Here is an 8,972-nt window from a genome sequence, read left to right on the forward strand (position 1 = left end):
ATACTGTTTTAACTTCCCACCAGTATCATAGGATATTATTAGTGAAGAGGTATTGAGCAAATCAAGGGCTTGTGTTTGCACTGTAGGTATCAGGTGAAACTTGATTTCATTTAAATGAAATGAATTGTTCACCAGTGCTGTTGATAACAAAGGCAGAATGCAGAAGCAGGTGGAGGGGGGCGCAGTTATCAGCAGCTAGATATACTTTCTTTTAACAGAGAACAACGTAACTATTGTGGACTTTTACTATATAGTGTGTTGGAAACTGTATTTCTAAAAAGTCTGTAAATTTTTTTTTTACATTTTAATATGGAGAAATTAAGGGAGAATTTTTTTTTTTGCAAGTATTTGAGGTATTTTTGAGATTGTAATAATGCCAAAATCTTATATTTTACTTGTTTTAAAAGAATGAAGAAATGCTACACTAAACAACTGAATATATTGTAAAGAATATATTTAGGAAATAGATTGTTGTTCATTGTGGCACTGTAGCTATAAAATTGATTTTTTGCCAGTAATTTCATTTGGCTGTTGTGGAAACCATGGTGCCTTAAGCTGCTTGTCTGTATAAAACTTCTCTGTATCTGCTAATGAATTCTTTTGTAAAGTTCAATTAACTGTCTGGTTGTGGAACCACTGTGCTATCAATAGAGAACAGTGGTAAAGGAAAAAACTTGAAAAACTGTTAAGTTTGCTCTCAAATCTTAGCTGAGGTGTGATGTATGGATACACTGAACTAATAAACTGCTCTGTGTGTTTGTCTTCAGATTAGAGAAAATGTTATATTCAGTTGGCTGAGTGTACCTGTCCACATTATTTAAAAGAATGTTCTGTATTAACTGCTAAAGCTCAGTTCATAATTCCTAGCTCAGTTGAAACTTTATGAAGGGTTTTATTTTTGTATTCTGTACAAATAACTGTTTATTTCAGTTGATGTTGCTGCTGCACTGTAAAATTAATAAAGGAGCTATAACTGACAAAGCTATCTTTCTTGTCACAGGTTTCCTTTCCTTTTCCATGCCTAGCAAAGTTAGCTGTCTCAGCTTTGTTTAAGACTTTGTGGGGGTGGCTGCCAAAAAAGCTAGGCTGACAGAATAGTGAGGTGTTGTCCAACCATTCTCGTATGTCTGAAAACCAGCCCTGCTCTGGGGGCTTCTGTGCTTTACTCAGGACTTTCTGGGAGCTACAGCCTTTAGAATTCACAGCCTGAAACCCATGAATCAATTTGTCTGTATACTTTCTTTCAAAACTTTTTAAAACTGCTTATTTCTTTTGGGATTCAGATTGAAGAAGTTGCATTCTTATCCTCTGTTCTGCTTCATCTGGGTCAGGGCAAATATATATGTATTGTTGCTGAAGGAGAGTCAAACCTGCGTCTTAAAACACACTATTCTGGCTCTGGTCTTTTTTTGCAAAAAAGTTCCTCTCATACTTTTCACTCAGGAACTGTTTATATGTAGACCTTTTATATAACCTCTGCCTAGCATCATTGAAGCTGTGTCAGGAAAGAATGTAATATTGTGGTGGCATATGTTGTAAGGGTTGCTTTTTTGCATATTTATTAATTTTTTTTTTTGTTGCATGCGGTGGACTCTTCGGTATAGGCTGGTATTTGTCAGAAATCAGGTTTTTAACAACCGTGTGCCCAGACTTGAGATAGGGGTTATAAAGAAATCCTCAAGCACCTGTGCTGCTCAGGGCTTTTCTTCAACACTCAGCACTATAATTTCCAAGCATCTAGATTTTCTACTGAGTTTTCTTCTGGAATTAAAATGAAATAAAAAATCAGCCTTCAGATGACTTTTTTTAATTAATATACCTTATGTACATCTGTAACTCTTTTTAGACACATGCTTGTATTTTCTGAAGGGAGAAAAAAGGTGTGGGGAAAAAAACCAAAACCCAAACCTAATAAGCGGAAGGCTGTACCTGCTAGTGTGATGGTTGGAAAACTTACGTTATCTACTCTTCTAGAGGAACATTTGGGTAGATTTGTGGCCTGTTTTGTTTTTTAAATGGTCTGAAGCTTTAAAAACATTATTAACAATGGCAGTTACTATCTAAGTAAGAGCATAACTGAAGGTAACAATGAAAGTAGGAACATATGGAACCTATTTGTAAAGAGAGCAGAAGTTACATGTGCATATGATGTCTACTATTAATTTTGGATCTTAATAGCCATAAATTTATCTAGTTCCTTGCAAATGTATATGTCCAGTCATCTGTTGTTTGATTACAGAATTGATTATGTATCTGTGTTCTTGAAAAGGTACTGCTGCTATTAAGATATTTTGTATTAAATTGATTCAACACTTGAAATGACTTTTAAACCCTAATTCCTAATTCTGGTGTCTTTGGGGCATTGCCAATTACCTACTAGGTAGAAACAAAAAGAGTGGGGAAAAACAGTCTGTGTATTTGGAAGTCCTTTTGAACCCTCAGAACATCTGTTTGCTCCTCATCAGGTTGCATGCTTGACTATTCCTTAGAATTCAGGCTTGAAACCACACTTGTGTGGTGTTTTTTTTTTAGGTTGAGGGTAGATGCAAAATCTATGGTTAACACAACTCTACTCTGCTGAAACAAATGTACCCACCTCTCCCTGCCTTCCTCATATATATCACGCAAATACGTATTTTTCTTGAATTACCTGTCATTTGTAATGAGAAAACCAAATGTCTCAAAACACATTTGAAATGCTTCTGTGGTAACTTGCATAATTGAGTTTTTAATATTTTCATTGCTCTCTTTGGTTTGCAAGTCCAGTCTGTGTCCTTGGCCAGAAGTCGTGTAATGGCCGTACAAGACCTGGAGGCAATCGCATGGTGTACTGCAAAATGTAGTCTTATTTAGGGACTAACCTATGTGGGAAGAAAACTTGGGCCTGAAGGTACTTAGATTGTAACACTTGCAGTGTGCTTTCAGTTCCTTTCTAGCAGAAATTCAGAAAAGGGTCATGGAGAGGAAAACTTTTCCTATATGCGTACATCTATTCCATTGGAAAGAAAAGGGATAAAGAGCACTGGTAGCCTACTCTTCCCCTTGAAATCAAATTACTGTATTACATGGGAGTTGAGTGGATGGTGAAACTGTGCAGGAGATGTGAATTCACAAAATTATTTTGAAACAGCATTGTTAATGAGAGAATAATGAGAGATGATTGCCTAGGAGGAAAAAAAAAAGATTCAAGTAGCTAAGGAAAGAGGCTAGGGCTCAGAAAACTCCATGGATAAATAAGAATAGCAAAGAAAGTGTTACAGGGTGAGGAAAGAACAAAACATTTTTAAAATGTGTTTGTTTCCTTCAAGACATCTTTGTTAGTATGGTGGCTGGAAGATAGAAGCAGCATTAGCTTTGTGGAATCAGGATTTGTGGATTTAAACAGCTGTAGATCTGAATTTCTCTAGGTTTTTTTCAGGGCAGTGTAAAAAGACATAGACACAGTAAGTCCATAAAATAGAATAGAAGGCAGTATTTCAGATCCTTTTGTGCTGGTTTCTGTGTGCATTTATGATTGGTTTTCTTGGATGTACCATTTTCTACAAGCTTTCTCCAGAGGTGCCGGAGATTAATAAACAATTTCTTCGGAGTCAGTGGCTCCTGAACAAATGGTCTTTTATAAAGTTTGTGATTCTTGGTCTCCATGTGCAGTCTTAGCAGGCAGTTCTAATTGAAAACACTGTAAAATTGATATGCCACTTAAAGTGTTTCTCACAATTCTCTTCCTCATACTGTGTCTTTCTAGTGTTACCCATCAGTTAGCTGTTACACTCTTAGGATGACTCCTTCAAGGCAATTTTCTACCACCTTGTAGAACATGGACATTTTCACCCTACCTGTACAGCATAAAATCACACAATCTTCACGCTGCCTCATAGGCACAGGCTTCTTTTCTCATCCAACCTGTCATTTGAATCCTGTCAAAAGCACAGCTTTTCTTGGAGGAAAGAAGATACCAGTACTGCTTCTCTCCTGCAGCTGATAAATTCAAAACATGGATGAAATGTTATGCTCAAACTAACGGAAAGAACCTCTGAAAAGAATTGGCATTTGAGAATAATTCAGAGCTCTTAATTTTTTGGATGTGTACTCAGAAATGTTCGGGGTTTTCTCCAGTCTTACTTGTGTTAACGTATACCAAATCATTTTAAGAAACTTTTTTTAAAAAAGTAAATGTTTGGGTTTGTTTGGGTTTTTTTTTTGCAGGGCAGGGGAGGGAGGAAGGGTCGGGGTTTGGTTTGGGTTTTTTTGTTTGTTTGTTTTTGTTTAGTTTTTTTTGTTTGTTTGTTTGTTTTTTGTTGTTTGAGTTTTTATGGATTTGGGGGGGGGGGGGGGGTTTGGTTTGGGTTTGGTTTTTTTTTCCGAACAATTCAGGGATACTATATATACAAAAGTTTTCATAAAACAGTGATGATGGTCTGAGAGTCCATAAACAAAATGCTTGCTACATCTCTTTCTTGTAGGGATTTAAGGCCACTCAGGTGTACCTTGGATTAAGCCTTTGAAAAGTTTAGGAGTCAGGTTATATAAACCACTCACAGTAATAAAGCATAATATTAATCCTCACAAGTGTAGGAGATTAGGATATTACAAATAGTATTTTTCATCATCACCTTCTGAGTTTATTTTTCACTTTTTATTTCTTCCTTTGTTTTTCCTGGACGACTTCTCCAGTTAAGTGCTTGAGTTGAAGTGACAGATCAGATGTGCCTTTCCAAAGTACCTTGTTATTATATTGCTTTTGACAAATATGGGTTCTTATTTTGTCCTTCTCAATCTGTCGCATCATGTTGAATTCCTTTTTCTTACTGAAGTTGCAATGATTAAAATCCAAAGCCAAGTCTGCAGAACTCCTTAAAGTTTACAAATGGAAGAATTCTGAGGTCTTCAGGAGTATCTAACATAATGAAAAATCTGCTAAGGAGTTACATCATAAAAATCAGTCTTTCTCACATTTAATTAGTTTGTAAAGCTGAATAGAAGTGATCAACAGTTCTACTGCTGAGTATTGGAAATTTACTATTCTAAAGCTCAGTCTACTCTTATCCATCTGGCCATACCGACAAGAAGTAACAGCGCTTTCATGGTGATTTTGTGCAAAGAATTTGTTCTTTAACAGCAAGGGGCTGTAAAAAACATCCTTTTCTGATGTAGTGCTAAAAAAAATCACGTTGTGTCCTTTTAAGTTAAATTATCCTCTGAGTCCTATTTGTTCCCTTTGGCATAGTTTGAAAGTGCTGAACCATTTAAAAGATAAATGGAAAAATTCTGTTGTAAATGCTCTCTCTCACTTCAGTTCATTGTGGCCAAAGGAGATATTTAAGAAGCCTAAAGAATCCTTTTGCCAGTGTACTTACAGACTATATTTCACTTTACAGTAAATCTAAAATCTATGTTATGTTATGTAACAACCACCAGAATTAGATTAATTGGAGTTTGATGACACAGAAATTATTTCAAATATTTTTCATAAAAATGATTAATACCGTGGAGATACTTGGAAGAGTATCATCAGGTGCTCCAGATGATATCAACAAAGAAAATCTGGGTAAGTTGCCTACTTTATGAACTACTTTGCAACTATAATTCCATAGTAGTAAACTACTTACAGCTCAACCCAGTGATGTTCACCGTGTAGATAAATACACCCATTTTTTTTGTGTCTGCATGTTTTGGTGGTGATTGGCACAGTTCTTAGTAAGTGTGTGTGTGTGTGTGCACAGTTTGAATAGATGTCTGTATTACTTACAGTGCACACATGTACGTATTGGGAACGTATTTGCTCTCTGCACAATGGTCAGAAATGTAATCTCTTAAGCAGTATATCTAGTGTGCTGCTTAAAGGCCTACCCAAGTATTGACATAAAGCTTTAGAAAGACAGTATGTTTTTAGAAACCATGCCCCTCTCACAGCATGTGTTCGCTAAAATCTTGAGCTCAGCATGCTGGGAAGTAACTAAATACGTGGCAATAATTTTGTAAGAAAGGCAGCAGAGCGGAAAATCTGTAAATGAGTAAAGAGTTCTCTCTGCTTCCATCGTTTTCAAGCTCATTTTTCTCATTGTCCCCAAAAGTCCATTTTTTAATTTACAGTGAACTGTTGACATCCTGTCCCGTATATGCCATATCATCATTTTCATCTCCAGTCTCAATCTCTGTACTCAATCACTTGATCTTCCTGATAGTTTGTGTTCTTGCAATAGTTGCTCACAGGGGAAGGAAAGGCTTTGGATTCATCAATCCACTTCTCATACCCACCTTCACCAACAGCTGTGGCTTTGGCTCACTGTATTCTCCAGGCACATGTAATGGTTCCAGCAAAAAGGAGAAGTAAAATCAGCTGTTAAGTGCTTTAGGGCTTTTTTCTCAGCTGTGGAGTGGCTCATAATACACAGTCGTAACAGCAATTAAAAAAAAATAAAAAGAAATTACGTGGAGTCAGGAAGGAGAGATCTTTAAGTGACCTAGTAGAACATTAACGTTAGTGTACCATTTCTAATGTGTTGGGAGTTACCGCCTTACCCTTCTGCTACCACAGTTGTGCCCTTGTGGCTGTCATGATGTAAGGACAGAGGCAAAGAGGGGTTGGTAGGACAGCTATGTGGGTTTTCTTATTAGATTAGGAATAGTCAGAAAGAAGCAGAAAAGCTAGTAGGAACACAAACACAACCTACTTCCTAACCTTAGGCTAGAAACACAAACCCCTCAAAAATACTTACATTTTTAACTCTTGGGTGTCTAGAAAAATTTGACAGGTTGTGTGGCCTGAACCTGCTTTTCCAAATTGTATTAGTTTGGTTTAAGCAGCACATTTCTTCACTCTACAAATCTTCTGTAAGATGCTGTAGCTATTTCAAAGTCAATGAGGTCATTTGACATGATGCTGCTGATTGCTATCCACTGAAAAAAAGTACTTCCCCATCAACTGTTTTATGAAAACATGGACATTTCAAATAATATTTGCAAATGAGAGAAGGTGGCATCTCCCATATCAGTTACTGTTACTTGAGTAAAGCCCTGCCTAGTCTGGTATTGGAGCAGTAGCAACACACTGTGTGCCTACAGCCCAGCAGTATACTTTTGCTGTTTTCTGCTTTCATTTTTAAATGCCAGCCCAGTCAGCCATAAAGCCCTTAAATGCCAGTACTGCTCTTCAGTGCAGTCCTACCTTGGTTTTTTTACTGCAATCCAAGCCATTTGCCAGCTGTTTGCTGTTTACTGCAGCAGGGTAGGCAGCAGCCTTCTTCAGTGTACAGTGACATGTTAGCTAGACACAAAAGAACAAGGATAAGAGTACTTAAAAATAAGCCATCTTGAACTCAGACAGAAAAATTCTGTATTGTTCTGTTGTGTTCAGAAGTTAAAAGTTCAGCATAAACAATCACAGGAGAAATTGCCTACAAATAGGTACCTCTTGTCCTGGTGTCTCCTGGACAATAGTTGTCAGGCCTAGTGAAACCCTTTCAAACTACAATGAATTAAATTTATGTTAAAGTAACAGGATAAATTCTTTACTTTTGTAGGACCAAATGTGTTTAACTAGATGCAAATATAGCATCCTATGTACTTTTTGTGTTATCATATGTACTTTGTGTCCATGAGGGTATTTTTGAAGGCAGGCACTGCATAGAGTTTTTCTGTCAAATATAGAAGTGAATGCTTCATCCTACATAATGCTAAAACATGTCTGTCCAGTTGCCCACAACTAAACATTTTCTGTCTGAACAGAAGAAAACGCATATGCAGCAGATCGTGTTAGCAGCTGTTAAATAGGTGAAGAGAGCAACCTTCTACAATCTGGCTAATTTACAATATGGGGGTTTTTTTAATGATCCTGGATCTAGTTTCCTGCTGCTGAGAAAGAAGACATACTGCACCACTTCTTAGTTCCTATATCGCCATTGCAGATACGTTTCAGAACAGCTTTGCCATTTAGAGGGACCGGTTCATATTTCATCTTAGTATTTCTGTAGTTATGACAGGAAATCTGTCCTGCTGTATTAATCCCAAATAAAATAAAAATCAACCATTTGAAACAGTCTGAAAAATTAAATTACAACATCTTTTTGTCCCAAATCTATGCCAAAATATTGCTGTCACTGATTATAGTGTCCTTGTACAGTTGCATTTTAATAGTTCCTGAAATGTTCTAGTTAATTCCACAATTCTAAGTATTGTTATGTCATAATTAGTGATCTGCACTATCCAATATAGCCACTGTCCAAAAGATTTTTTTGTATGTTACGCAATGATACAGTCTGAGGCTGGTGAATGGAGTGGCACCTGCTAGCTATCAACTAATACTGTGGAGAGAATAGGATGCAGTTTCCAAGGCGAATAATGCCGTTCAGTTCAGAATTAGATAACAGTATAATTTAGGTAAAAGAAACTGAATACATAAATGTGTCACAGAACAAAAGAGTCTCTTAAAGCTAGCTCTGAGAAATACATGAGTATATTCAAAGCAACAGACATTACAGTATCTATTTGCTTCTTTTTTTCATCTTTAAGATAGTTTTCGTGGCATTTTGATTTTTAAATTGTGTTGCGAGTTATTGATCTGCTCTTCATAGGATTGTGACTGTGTGGGGCTTCTTTGTATCTAGAAGAGGAAAAAAGTAAGTTTTGGGTTTGATTGTCTTACAAGGTTCTTTTGTTTATTTCATTGAATGGAGGGCTATTTCCTACTGCCATTCTCTAAGCTCTTTTTAAAATTAACCTCCTTCAATTTTTTACATTCAGTAAGTTTGACAAATTCATTATCACATTCAATACCACACTCTTAAATTTAAGAGCAGTTGTAATAAAGGAAAGTATAAATGTCCAGGGATTTACAAGGGCACTGCTCAGAACTGCTCATTTGAAAGCAGCAGTTCAGAGCAGTGCATTAGTGAATTGTGTGCTTAATGTCAATGGGGAGAATAATGCATCTTAATGTTGAAAATTTCAGTATAGTGCTCCAAAGCCAAATC

Source organism: Nestor notabilis, unplaced genomic scaffold, assembly GCF_000696875.1.
Source record: "Nestor notabilis isolate BGI_N333 unplaced genomic scaffold, ASM69687v1 scaffold17980, whole genome shotgun sequence".
Lineage (NCBI taxonomy): Eukaryota > Metazoa > Chordata > Aves > Psittaciformes > Psittacidae > Nestor > Nestor notabilis.